Source organism: Mycteria americana, chromosome 2 (assembly GCF_035582795.1).
Source record: "Mycteria americana isolate JAX WOST 10 ecotype Jacksonville Zoo and Gardens chromosome 2, USCA_MyAme_1.0, whole genome shotgun sequence".
In the NCBI taxonomy this organism is placed as follows: Eukaryota; Metazoa; Chordata; class Aves; order Ciconiiformes; family Ciconiidae; genus Mycteria; species Mycteria americana.
The window spans coordinates 10,239,734-10,253,365 of NC_134366.1; positions in this window are offsets into that span (position 1 = coordinate 10,239,734).

Genomic DNA, 13,632 nt, shown 5'->3' on the forward strand with positions numbered 1-13,632 from the left:
GGCAGGGATAACCTGGAAGGAAAGATGATGAAGCTCAGAAGTGGTAGACATCAGCAGAAGGTGGTAGACAACAACTCGGGTGGCTCCTGGATGGTGCTCCCTAGAGCTGCAATTTACCCAGCTAAGATCAGGAGCAGACAGGCTAAGGTGAATCCCACTTTTAGGGAGTGCTTGTTACAAACTCAAAAAAATATGCACCTTTCCCAGTCTATTCAGGTCTCACAGCCCTTGAAAAACTGGAAAAAAAATGCTGTACTCGACATACTAATTCTTAAAATCCTCTTGACTAGTTCATCTACCATTTCTATATCCCTAATATCTCCTTTTCTTTCAATTTTGCTTTCAGTTTGTGAAGTTCTGATGGAAATACTTTCTGCATGGATGAATAGCAAATATTCTCATCCCCACTTCACTCATATGTTCTCCTGGCAGAAATCCCAGGCCTGGGAATATTAAGCCGTCAAGCAGGTAACAGTACTTGGCTTAGGACTCTGGGTCCTTGCAAGAACTTGCACTGGTTGTATTTGAAACATTAACAGAAAAATCAGTGGGACAAAACTTATGGTAACTGAAACCCCGTATCGCTCTCAAAAATCCATCAGAGTCAGGGACAAGTCAGTGAGATTGGATGACGAGGGATTTTTTTCCAATGTTTGTGCTTTCTTCCTTTTTGTGTCTTTTACCGGAATATGCTAGCACCTTGCAAAAGTCTTTCTTTGCTCACATTTTCTAATCTGTTAAATAGCCTGGGCACCTTAAGCTTTGGTTGTGTGTTAGGTTCATTGTATAATTCTGTTTCGCTGAATTTTATTAATGATAATCACATTCAAAATCATCCCTATTATATTTTTATGAGGAAATATAAGGTCCTTCCTTTATTTGTACTGTTTCTCTTACCTGCTTTTCAGCGTATTTAAATTATGCTGTAAATATTTTGAAACAGACTTTCACTTGCTACAATTACATTTCTGAGAACTTGAGGGTGAACTTGAGTGTGTCTCTCAGTATTAATTCCATAAAAGCTTGCAAGCAGATTTCTCTTCCTTGAAGTGAAAAACACATAGCTGCTGCAATCACAGCTCATAGCTGCTGCAATCACAGCTCACCAGTCTCTTTCCATCTGATCACAAAATAGGCATGGGGTGCTCTCAATATAACAGTGTGTTTGATACACCACCTTTTCACCATGAAAAATATTATGGATCTGCCCAGCAAGGCATACCAAAATAGTACATGATTTTGGGTGCCTTTCATTTGGGTGCACAAGCTCAGACTCTTTAAAATGATGTGGAATGCAGGCTCTAACATGTATACCATTCACCTGTTATTTTAGGGCATCCATTCATATTATTTCTCAGCACTTTTGCAGACATGTTTGTTTCCATTAAATAATTTCAAGCTGTAAGCCCAGCATATGAAGCATCTTTCCCTTTTCTGCCATTTTTGAAAGCTTTCACTCTCACATCTTCTTCAACTCATAACAATTTGTGTTGCTGTGGTTTGGGTTTTTCTTCTTCTTTTCCTATACTTCGGTGTATTAAGGAAACAATGCTTATCCAGTTCCTCATGACCACTAAAGCTGTTGGAAAATTTCAATCTTATCTGAAAGAGGAGCAGAGCTTCCAAAATGTAAAGTTCATAAAGGACTTCATGAAAGTGGGCAATCACCCCGAGGAAAGGTACTTGAATGAATCTTTTGCTCCCACTGTGAGAAAGGCTACAGCACAATCATATTAGTGGAGAAGCCACAAGAAGGGAGATATTTCAAATGCCCCAGTGAAGAAAAAGCTCCAGTTCTGCTTTCTCCAGATCTGCGTTCTCCAGATCTGAGAGATGGGTCTGTTCATTGTACAAGATACAAAATCAAAAAGAAATTAGACCTTATAAATTCTGCTGGTGATAGGACTACTTTCTCATCACTGGCTCCACATTAACTCAATTATAGGTGAGTGGCACAGCCTTTTCTGAAATACTGTCCACTTATCTTCCCCAAACATACCCAGACAACGAGAACTGAAATGCCTCTGTCTTGGTCCACCCCAGAGGTTTTATACATACACTGCCTTGTTACTGTAGAGCAGGATTTATAACCTTACTGAGAGAAGTGGTATTTCCAACAAGTCAACATAATAGGCATGATGCACTTATAAGTTATAAGAGCTCAAAAATAATAAATGTATGCATCTTTTTGAGCTGAGTTTTCTCTCCCCCTCCCCCCCTTTTTTTTTTTTGCCTATCTCATGTTGATAAGGTTTTGAAGGAAAGAAACACCAAATATTATGAGTCTTGGAGAAGAATCGTATAGAACTGGTGTATTCTATATGCACAAACCCACAATTTATTCTAAGTCAGTCCTGAAGACATACGCAGACCACCCTTGGCGTGCTCACAGACTGACAGTGGCATTAAACCCAGTCACAGTTACACTAAAGTCTTAAACTCTGAACTTAAGAAAAACTTTTAAAAGTCTTGACATTCCCACTATGAGTTCCCCTTGAGCAAAGAGTTCATTTGTTATTTACTCGGGGCACAGGCTGTTCCCAAATGTAAGTATACAAAAGGCTGCTTTAGCTCCAGCTTTCTCCATGGATTTAGCAGATGTGTTCATATTTGGCATATTTATATAGTACATTCACCTATGAATTGCACATACAGTAAAATAAGGGGCACATTTCAGTGGTGCCCAGGAACCCTGGACATTGATCCGGGGTCAGAATTACTAATCTTCTGCTGTAGGAGAAGGATTAGCATCCTCTGAATTAAAAGCGTTAAAGGAAGGCCCACAGATATGATGTAGCATCACAGGGACCAGTGGCTGGGCTCCACTTTCTGCCTTAGGATTCCTACATCACATTTCCAACACAAGTATGGTGTCCCAAAAAGTCCCGTGTTTAGGTTTTGTGAGAGGAAACGGAATCACACCTCTAAGTTTAATCTTGCTTCTTTATATGTATTTCCTTATTATAACATTTATATTTGTGGTTGTTGGGGGTTTTTTTCTTAACTTCTATTATTTTGACTTATTACCTTTGGAATTTATTTTATTTGTTACCTTGTTAAGCCTGTTTCATCATTTCTTTCTTACATCTCGCCATTTTCCTCCTCAGAAAAGGTTTGTAATTTCCAAACACACACAAACACACACACTTAGTGCAGCGAAAAGCAATGGCAGACTTTTCCTTGATTACTTGCCTGAATGGTGTCAGAAAGAAAAAACAGATGTCGGAGGCACAGCTCTTAAAGGCCAAACAGGCCAAATTAAAGGAAAATGAAAAGATGTTGAGGCAAATTCACTCGTTCTTCAAACAAACTCATATTCCCTATCTAGGTTTTAAAAAAAATTGCCATTCCTCCAACCGAAATATTCAGGAGTGTTTATGGTCTGCCAGATGATTGGAGTGTAATAAATCTAATTTTGCAAGCTTGTAAAATATCTTGACATTGCCTTAAAGAAACCACAATAAACTATCTGGTTGGATTGCTTTATTTCCATTTCTATACCTTATTAAACTGGTATGCAGAAGATGTAGCAGCAAAACAAGGGAAGTTTACTGATTGCAACACTAGAAATAACTGAAAATACCTTAAAAATAAATTCTGTTGTAGGCGACAGTCCATTAAAACCCAGTGTATACCCCTTTAAGCTTTGCTACAAGCCAGATCCTTATCTCAGATGCAGGCAGAGTGCCCATTTACTTCAATAGGAGCCGCACATGCATATTCTGAAGCAGAATTTGGTCTGGTGTGTTCATTAAGGGCTTCTGAACGTAAGATGTTACTTTGACGTTCCAGAAAAGACCTGTAGTACAGATAAGCTCCTGTTGATTCTTGGTGAAGCTACCTCTACTGCTGTTTCAGGGCAAGTCCCAACACTGAGCCTGCTAGTGTTCCCCTCAAGCATGACATGCACCTACAGAATAATGAAGACATTGAACTTTTTGATTGACAGAGCCTCATAGAAATGATGCACAGAAAAGAACAATTATTGCAACATCGTGGCAAACCCCATCTTGGATTGAAACTCCCTTTTCATCTGCAGGCTGAAGAACATGCCAGGATTATAAATGATTTATAAATGGCTATTGCAGGTACACAAACACGCACGATGTTCTAGGAAGTTAAGTGCTACAACTTCAGACTCAAGAGCCCCAGCAGCATGTGCTCCTGGCAGCTCCCCAGATGTTCAGAGTCAGTGGCTGGAACTGTGGCAACAGCTGCCTGCAGCCCTCACCCACCTCCACCCACCCAAGGACGGGCTCTGTCATCGGGCAGATCACAGACCTGACTGCCAGGTCCTCTCCAGCTTTGGGCCAACCCACAGCCTTGTTGTGGCTCACGGAAGAATTTGGCCTCAGGAACCCCATCAGGCACCTCTCCTCTCCTCCTCCCAAGCCCACCTTGGATGACCCTCTGGTGATGAGAAGGGTTTTATCCCTGAGAGAGCATTTCCATAGAAACTGAAATACTGTCAAGGTTCAGGAACAAATAAAAGGATGGAGTAATTTTCCATGTTTGTCAACTTTGGCACAATTTGTACTATTCCGATCAGTGCTGCTCTTGTGCTCTAAAAAGAAGTGGGGTTTTTTTTCTAAGCGGAGGTACTAAATTTGTTCTCATGCCCTAATTTATAAAGGCTTTGCATTGACTGTTTTCTAGCTTTATCTGGGTTACCACATCACTTCTCTCTTCCTCCCCCCACCCCATTATCCTGGATAAGGGAGATTTTTTTTATACTTGCACCGGCACAGTCTGAGCTGCCCACAGGGCTCCTCTGCCACTGACAGACCGCAGCAGCTATAGACAAGTGAGTGCCACTGTTTACACCCTGGCACATCAGCTTCAGCTGAAATCAATGGTATGCAACACCTGACCCGTAGAAGCAGCTGCTGAGAAGCTGGTACATGGGCATCTTTCCCAGCCTTCATCCAAGAAGAGCAACTTCCACAAGAGGAAAAAGGTGGGCAGGAGGAACTGGTGACTTTCTAGTTTTGGAGCATTTCTAGGCGCTTTCTGATGTAAATCGCCTGTCTTTAGTGGGGAGAGCTGAAGGCCTGGGTCTCTCCTCCTGCCCCTCCGTTAGTCCCTCAGGGAGGAGCAGAGCCAGTGGACAGAGGGTGCTACTCGTCCTTGCAGTCCAGGCCAGCAGAGAGCCAGTGCTAACACATCGCCTCCAACGTGCACCAGATCAGAAACCAGACATTTAAAAGGGAGAGCAAACACAATATTCCTAGTACTCAGAAGCAGAAGGAGCAGATCACATCTCCCTATCCATCCTCCTCTGCTCACCGTCTTTGAAGATGCTGCAATGCAAATGACCCTGCTGATGCAGCACAAGAGCCCACTCCAGTCCTCGGCTGCGTGGGTGAACCAGCACAGCCCTCCAGGTTAAAACAACAAACGCGCATTCTAGCTACGGTGAGCCCTATCTCGGCGCAATTATGCATCTATCTAGGAATTTGTTTCATCCCCGTGCCAGAGATTCAACCTCTGCAGAGAGCAAAACTGCAGCAGCAGAATTTTTCTGATGCTAGGTGCTGAATGACACAATAAAATAAAAATGATCTCTTTCATTTCCCATAGCACCTTCTCTTGGAGGGCCTGACACAAGAAGAATACGCCTTATTATACCTTTGCGGTTTGTAATCCCAGAGATCAGCCTTTACACACGTGGGGAACAGGAGCTATACAGAGCTCAAAGGATTTCACTAAGACTAAACAAAAAGTTTATGACAAAGGCAGGAGGGAGGCACGGCGCTGCAGACTCCTCTTCTGTTTTTTAGTCCCAATATTGCTTTTATTGTACGGTCCTGCTCTCCACGGATCCTGCTGCTCCTTCGCTGGAGAAAGGAAATAGCTATTTACATTTTTACGCCATATCCCAGGCAGAGGCAATGAAAATGGACATCAGACTAATGTTTTAGCTGCAGTTTGACAATGGATTCATTAAAACAAAACAGCCCTGCAGATCTGGATTATAAACAAAGCAATTAACAACGACCAAAATTTGCAACCTATTAAAACTATTTTGGGAGCCAGGCCCTCAGCGGTATCTCAGAAGGTCACCTCAGAAGGGCGTACCAGCTGCTATCAGCCCAGCCTGTGGCTCCTCAGCTCTGGTCAGTGTCAAATCCATCCCGCAGCGCACACCCCAAAGCAGCCCTTGAGTCAATCCATGTATTTCCAGCTCCCAATTAATTAATTCGGCAGCTGGCTGACACCACACCCTCCTTCCCTGGCCACACTCATTATGCTGGGCCCAGGGGGAGAGCAGGGGTGCAGATGCTGTTGCACTCTTTTATTTCTGGCATACGCCTGCAGTGCCGCGCCGGCTGACTCATGCTGGGGGTTGCTCCCATCCCAGGGCCGAGGCTATTTCAGCCAGCCCTGGGAAAGGTCAGGAGAAGAAGCCCTGACACATGCAGACTTGGCAATCATCTCTGTCCCAGCCTCCAAAACCAAAGTATGGGGGAATTCACCGATTTTCCACAGTCCTGTTGCCTCTCTGCACCTTGCTCTTGGACTTTCCGGGCTGCCACAGTTCCCCAGGCACCCGTTGGAGCGGGACGGGAGCAGCGCCTGGCACGCGACTCAGAAAAGCTGCGTTCACCCAGGTGCACCCAACCTGGAAGGTTCTCGACAGGCAGCAATAGTGATCACAGCCAGGCCTGGGCTTTTGCCCCAAATTGTTTTTAAGTGTTTTAAAACCAGGGCTTCAAATAGCGATGCCTGGACTCGGCCTCCGGCCAGTCCTTACCCATCACCTGCGGTTTTAAGAAACACCAGCTCTGTTGCTGGAAGTCACAGGCATGTTGCTTATTGTACGTTGTTCTTTCAGCATCCAGCAACACTGTGACTTATTGTATTACTCCTCTTATTTTTTCACCTTTCTTTTTTTTTCCTACAACCTTTCGTCAAGTCTCACTCCTCTGTAAGAGCTTTGGATACTCTGCCATAGCTCCAGTTATCCCTTCGAGTATGAACTCACAGGTTATGGTACTTACAAAACTTTGCCATATATACCTAAGTGCATATAATATACCCAAAAATACAATTTGTTATGTTATTTGCCCTGCGTCTATAAACTGTTAAGGATTCTCTTGAAAACTTTAACATGCCAGTGACTTTTATTTCGATGTATTTTCAAAGGATGCCAGTAATTCTCTGAGGCTGGAAATAATGCTGGAACGGCAGTGTACTCCTTCCACAAAGGACAGGCAAGTAAGTCAGCTCATAATAAATTGTGCAGTGTAATAGATAATAGAGATACTACAGTACATGCTTTTGTTTTAAGAAGTTTTGAATTTCTAGATAGCTATGTAATGCCCAAAAGTTCCTTATGTTTTAATCACAGTACAGAATGGCCTGTCTATTTACCTTCATTATTCATGTTGAGGTTTTCAAGGTTCTTTGTCTTTGTGTTCCCATCCTATGAACTCATCAAGCATCAAAGTTTGGAGGGTTTTTTTTTAGCTTGGGTTCTGAATATATTAGAATTGGCATCACACCATAAAACACTTTGGCAGCCAAACAAATAGCTTTACATGAAACCCAACATAATCGTGGGTTATTGAAATATGCTTCCTGTACATGCCTGGAATTCCCCTAATTAACAGAGTATTTTCTAATCTGTCCGAAACATATCATGCCAAAACCACGATGCATTTTCCCTCTTGTCCACCCAGGGCAGTCAACCATTTCACTCCATCAGTTTTGGAGAGCCACCTGTAACATGAAGGGAAATGAATCATGCAAAATCTCTGAATGCATGATTTTTTGTCTCATTGACTTCATATAGAGATTACTTGGCCAAAAGTATTTCACAGGGTAACCCAAAGCAATTACACTCGATAAAACACTATATAGAGCCACCCTTGGCTTTTTACGCAGCTGCTTTGCCAGCCAACACTACAGCTCCCAGCATGCCCCTTTGCAGCTCATGCCAGCAGAATTTTTCTCTATATTTTTTTTTTTAGATGAATTGTGTTTTGGGAAATGTAGTTCTGACCAGCTACACACTTCCCATCTACTTCAAGAGAAAAAGCTGGTGTGAGACAAGTTAGATTCTAAATGTGGGACAGCTTACCAATGCAGCCCTCCACTGGCAAATGCACCAGAAATTCCTTTGTGAGAATAGGTTTTTTTTAAAAAATACACTTCTCCTTTCCAGGTATCACTGAAAATGTCTATCCTGGACACACCTCCATTATTGATACTGGAGAAGACTTCAACTATGTAATTATTATTCTGTATGTCATTATCCACTGTGGACCTAAATTCCCAGGCAGAAGTAGCTCCAGCTTAAAAGCTTTCTGTGGTTTTCAGCACAGAAACTGGAAAAAAAAAAACCAAACCCACATGCCCTTGGTGACCAATCATGCAGAATAAACAGCAGATACTGATAAACTCTGATTTCAAGGTAAGTGCAGCCCATAGGCTGGAATGTATTCAAATAAATCTTTCCATATAATGAACAAATGTTGAAGGTCAAAAACTATATGCAGATAACTCACAAACAGCAAAAGAGACTGAATCGTACAATAAAGTGTTCATTATAAATAAACCACCTCCTTTATTGATTAGATACAGATCTTTTAATAAAACACTTCATAAGTCTTCAAAAGAAGAGGAACAGCCTGTGAAAATGAAGAGGAAAAAAACTTTTCTTCAATTGTGGTGAACACTACCAAAGTTCCAGAATAGAATACATTGTGCAGAACCAGATTCACCTTCCTACACTAATTTCCAGATTTTCAAACTGTGGACTAAATAAACTAGTTTTTGAACATGTTGACCCAGAGTATTAGCTCAGATGATGCATAATCCAGTTGATTTTAGCACTGATTTATGGCCTCAATTATGGAGTTCTACATCAATCTAGAAATTAATATTTCAGTCTAAACACCCTTTCACATTCTCCACAATAAAACTTGTCACCATTAATCTCCAACCTTGATGTTAAACATCTCCTTGCTATCAAACTGTAAGTACAACATGGACTATATTTTCTGTGCTGCTGGAAAGAATGATTGAAGACTGAATTGATCGAAAATCTTGATTTATCTTGTCTACAATTTTCAGTAGTGTGCAGTGATTTATATACCAGAGAAGGTTCTTTGATTAGCTTGCCATAGTCTAGAAAGGCTAAACATTATGGGCATTAAAATTTCAACACAAATGTTATCTCTGCAGTAAGCACAATAGTGACATCTTGTGCCTATCAATACGTGTATTAACTGAAGTTCTGACACTTCTCAGTAGAGATTTACCTCCAGAGCTTTGAGGTTTGAACAATCAATATATAACCTACTTTGATGCAATCCACACACCAAACTACATTAAAATAACATTAGGGCTTGCTTTAAGCTGACAACAGCCAGGAAATGCAGAGTTAAAAGCAAAAACTCTACCTTTAACCAATCCTTACGTAATTTCAGATCCTGTAAGGAGCGTGTGATTTTGTGCCACAGTAACCAGCTAGAGCACGATTTCAGTGCCCCAGTTTTCTAGGCTTTAGCTATGTTATATTCCCAGTCCGATTGTTTTAAACCAACTTTAACAGACTCTTTTATAATGCATAAAGGAAGGAGATCCATAAGGTCCTCTTGAACCACAGAGACCCGCCACAGGAAGGACTCCAGATCTGCATTTGCCTCCTTCCCTGACACAAGACTCTGCAGAGCGGCAGCTGGAACCCCTCGCCTTCCTCCTGCTGTGGGTTCCTGAAGAGCCCAGCCCAGGAAGGACTCTGGATACTTCTCCTTACAGCCACCAAAGAAGGACTGAGATTCAGTCATTTAAGTGTCCTAACAAACACAAATGCACCCTGTGAAATAACCACAGTGCATTAAAATTCTGGTCTTAAAGAACATTTGATTAGACATTCAAGGAATATGCCAGTTTTAGCAAACATATGCTAACTCCATTTATTTGAAATCTGAAATGGTTTTCTTTGTACAAAACTTTCTAATATAAGTTCCACCAATTCCACAGAATTGGGTGAAAACCTCCATTTTCCCCCCGAGAGGTAGACAGTGAGCTGTGTAGGCTATTCATACACAGTGCATCCATCCCACCCAGAGATCACTCAGAGCTTTGCCATTTAACTCCTCCACATCAGGTGAACTATATTTTTCCCCCCATTGTCCACAAAGAGCCTATTCTGTTGTGACTTTAGGATTGTTCATAACCCTCTAGTTTCAGGTATACAATCTGCTTAAACATTAATAGCAAAACATACTGTGAGGCAGGAAACACACCAACAGAACATTATTGACAGAGGTAGCATCTTCTCTCCCAAGCACCAGGGTGCTTTCCAAGCAGCGCTCCCTGCTCAGCCCAAAAGAACCCTTTGGGCAAAACTGAGAAGCTGTTGAGCAGAACAGTTACATTTATTGCACCTTAGCGCAGGGAAAGGAAGACAAATGTAGAAAAAAAAGACCATGGGTGTTTGTAAGGTCTGACATGGTTGGACTCGATGATCTTAAAGGTCTTTTCCAACCTAAATTATTCTATGATTCTAATTAACAAAGTTGAATTCAGCCAGAAGAGCTGGGTTTTTCTGTTGTGAAAATGGCTATTGTGTCACTTGTGTTTTCAACAGGTTACGACTCTCAGCTGGGATCTGCTAGCAGGCACCCAATGCCACCCTGAGACTATTTAAAAGCACTGGCTAGAAGTAAGATTAACTCAGAAGGAACAAGGCAAAGATGACTATATCTTCAGGCCTCTCAGAAACAACTGAGAAACAGTATTGTTTCTGCCAGCCCTGTAGAAACAATGAAGCAAGCCAATTTGCAAGGCCAGTAGAACCCATAAATGCTCCCTACATGCCCCCCCCCCCCGGAAATTAGATAAATAAAGTGTTATTTGCTGAAACCTCAGCTTTTATGCTTCTTCTACTTAGATATTGAGGAGGCCAGATGAGTTTTATGTAATTTGGTGAGATTGGAGCCCATACTCTTAAAGCTGCAAACCAGTCTTTACAGTGCATGTTCACGTAGCCAAAATTTTCACTACTGTATGCAGTAAAGTATGCATGCTAGCCTAATAAAACCTCATTTTTTAAAAGCTTCCACTCCCAAGTTTCTACAACAACAGAAAGAGATAACTTAGATAATGTATAAGATTGGCATATAACATTTATATAAACTGGAAAAAGATTAAGAACTTTTTTGAAGGCTACAAATTCAGATTTATTTTCTTCTTATGTTAATGTGTAGTTTCTGCTTTCATACTTCACCTGCACTAACATTTGAGGAAGATAAATGAGATGATGGGTGCTTTTGGCCCAGGATTCATTTGCTTGTGTAACTCAGACCTAATTGCGGGTCTGCACTGCAGTCCTTAAACTCTTTTGTACAGAGCATGCATAATCAGCAGACTTGGATGATTCTGCTAATACCACAGTTAAATGCCTTGAGCAAACACACTATTATAATTTTGCACCAATTTGAAAATATCCATTTAAATGTTAAATGAAGAGGAACTAATCAATAAAAACATGCATAGAGTCTCTGGGGAAGTACACTGGAAAAGACAATAATCTGCCATTAACATGCAAATAAAGACACAGCAGGAAACAATAAGAGTATTGACTTCACTGCGATACTTTAGGAAGAATGTTTTACTAAAATTTGGGCCAAATTCAACTTCGATTTAAATCATTGTAAACACAGACCAGCTCGATTTGACATAGTGGGGAACAGAACCTCTGAATGTTGGAGGCATGCAGACGGCTACTGATACTGCTGATCGGCAAGGCTGAGCATAGCCCTTGCACTGTATTTGGTGTAAGGTGCTGTACAAACATTTTTAATTAGATTGCCTAAGGAGCTTAGTATCTAAGACTGCATACAAACCAAGTATGGAGTGAAAGGAAGAAGTAACATAATGCACAATCAAAGGCTTGAACTGGCCGAGACCTTTTTTTTTCCCCAGTCTATCTAATTATTTTTTATGCTAACATAAACACTGCTATGCATCTATAGCCTTCTACTTAAGGCTTGTGAGCTAGTTCCCTGAAAGGTGCACATCATAAATAGATATTAAATAAGGGATTAAGTCACAAGAAATAGAGAGATATAGACCAGAATTCTCTATATCAGAGAAGAGAAAATAAAAACATGGACACGTGGGGAAATGGACTTGGCTGGCTTCAAAGGAAACTGGAGAAATCATAGGCAAGAGCACATAGAATGGTACTGACAGAGGTGTGAAAAGGGTTGAATGCAAAGCCTGAATTTTTTGAAGCAGGAAAGAATGAGCTCGTTGAAGAATAAAAAAGCTGGAAAGATAGGCAAGGAAGGTTTTTGTAGGGGCTGCAACAAAGAAATGGGATGCACAGGAAGAAAGTAAAAAAGCTCATAGTAAGTAGGTAGAAAAGCAAGTAGAAAAGCTCATAATAATCAAGATACAGGAAGAAAGGGAATTTCTTTTGAGAACTAGATTGCTAGATGATTTGACAAGAGTTCTTCCTCAAATCCACAATTCATGAACCCATTGTGCCACAGGATAACACTTGGTTTCCTTCTTACACAACTCAGCTGCAACTAAGCTACTGCCATGCTATTGCCATCAAAGTGAAAATAAAAAGCTCATTCAGGAGTCAGGATCAACACCTGGAAACTCACTGTTAATCAATACTGGTTTGCCCTGTGAATATACAGACTCAGTAGCCTGGACCAGTCAGATATTCCTGGAAAGCAAAGATTTTCGCATTCACTAAGATGGAAATGTGTCTTTTAATTCAAAATGATGACTATTTTTTCTGCATTTTGTAGGGCCTCATCTTAGCTCTTGCTGGCAATGATACAACCTCCCCAGTGTATATTGTGCTGACACTGGAAAAGTGAAAAAACTGCAGTGTAGTTCTCTGTCTTATCCCAGACACTCTCGTTTGCAGATTGTCCTGTGTAGGCTGTAAGGAGCTTACTCCTTGCTCCTCTTGCTGTGTTCCTTTATCTGGCTTGAGAGCCTTTGCTCTGCAAAGGAGGCAGCTACAGTCCAGTCCTTAGCCACTGACTGTCCTTTCTCGCAGTTCTTCAGAACTGGCACAGAGGAAGGTAAAATTTAAGCTAATGTCTGAAAAACACAAGTAATGTCCTAGCACTGCTGTCATGTTGGAACAGATCAGTCACCCCTGGAAGAGGCTGAATCCTCATTCAGCCAAGATGCTCCACCTGGAGGGAAAAAAAAATGGACTCCAATACAATGAACAACCCTTTGCAAAAGGGACATGAATTCAATCACCTCCTTGGCTTCTTTTCCCCACTTGCAAGGGGACACAAAGATCCAAGTTAAACCAGCAGAGTTTCTTTGCCAAAACTTCTTTGCCTTCCATTAGTAACAGCTTATTTTCTTCAAGAGCCAACAGTTATCCTTGGGATTATGCTCCCCAATACTTTGGAAATAGTAATGTGAGTAGTGTTAATGACAAAACCCAGAGCCTCCTAATTAATCCATTCAGGGTAATATCTTGCCCAACTTTGGAACTATTTGGCTTTTCTCTCTGCAGCCAGGTAACTCTGCTAGCAGGTCTGGACATTGGTTAGTGATCTGCCTTCTGTAGTTCACTAACAAAAACCAGAGCAAATAGGTTGGCCCCTATATGAAAATGTAAAGCAAGTGAAGACT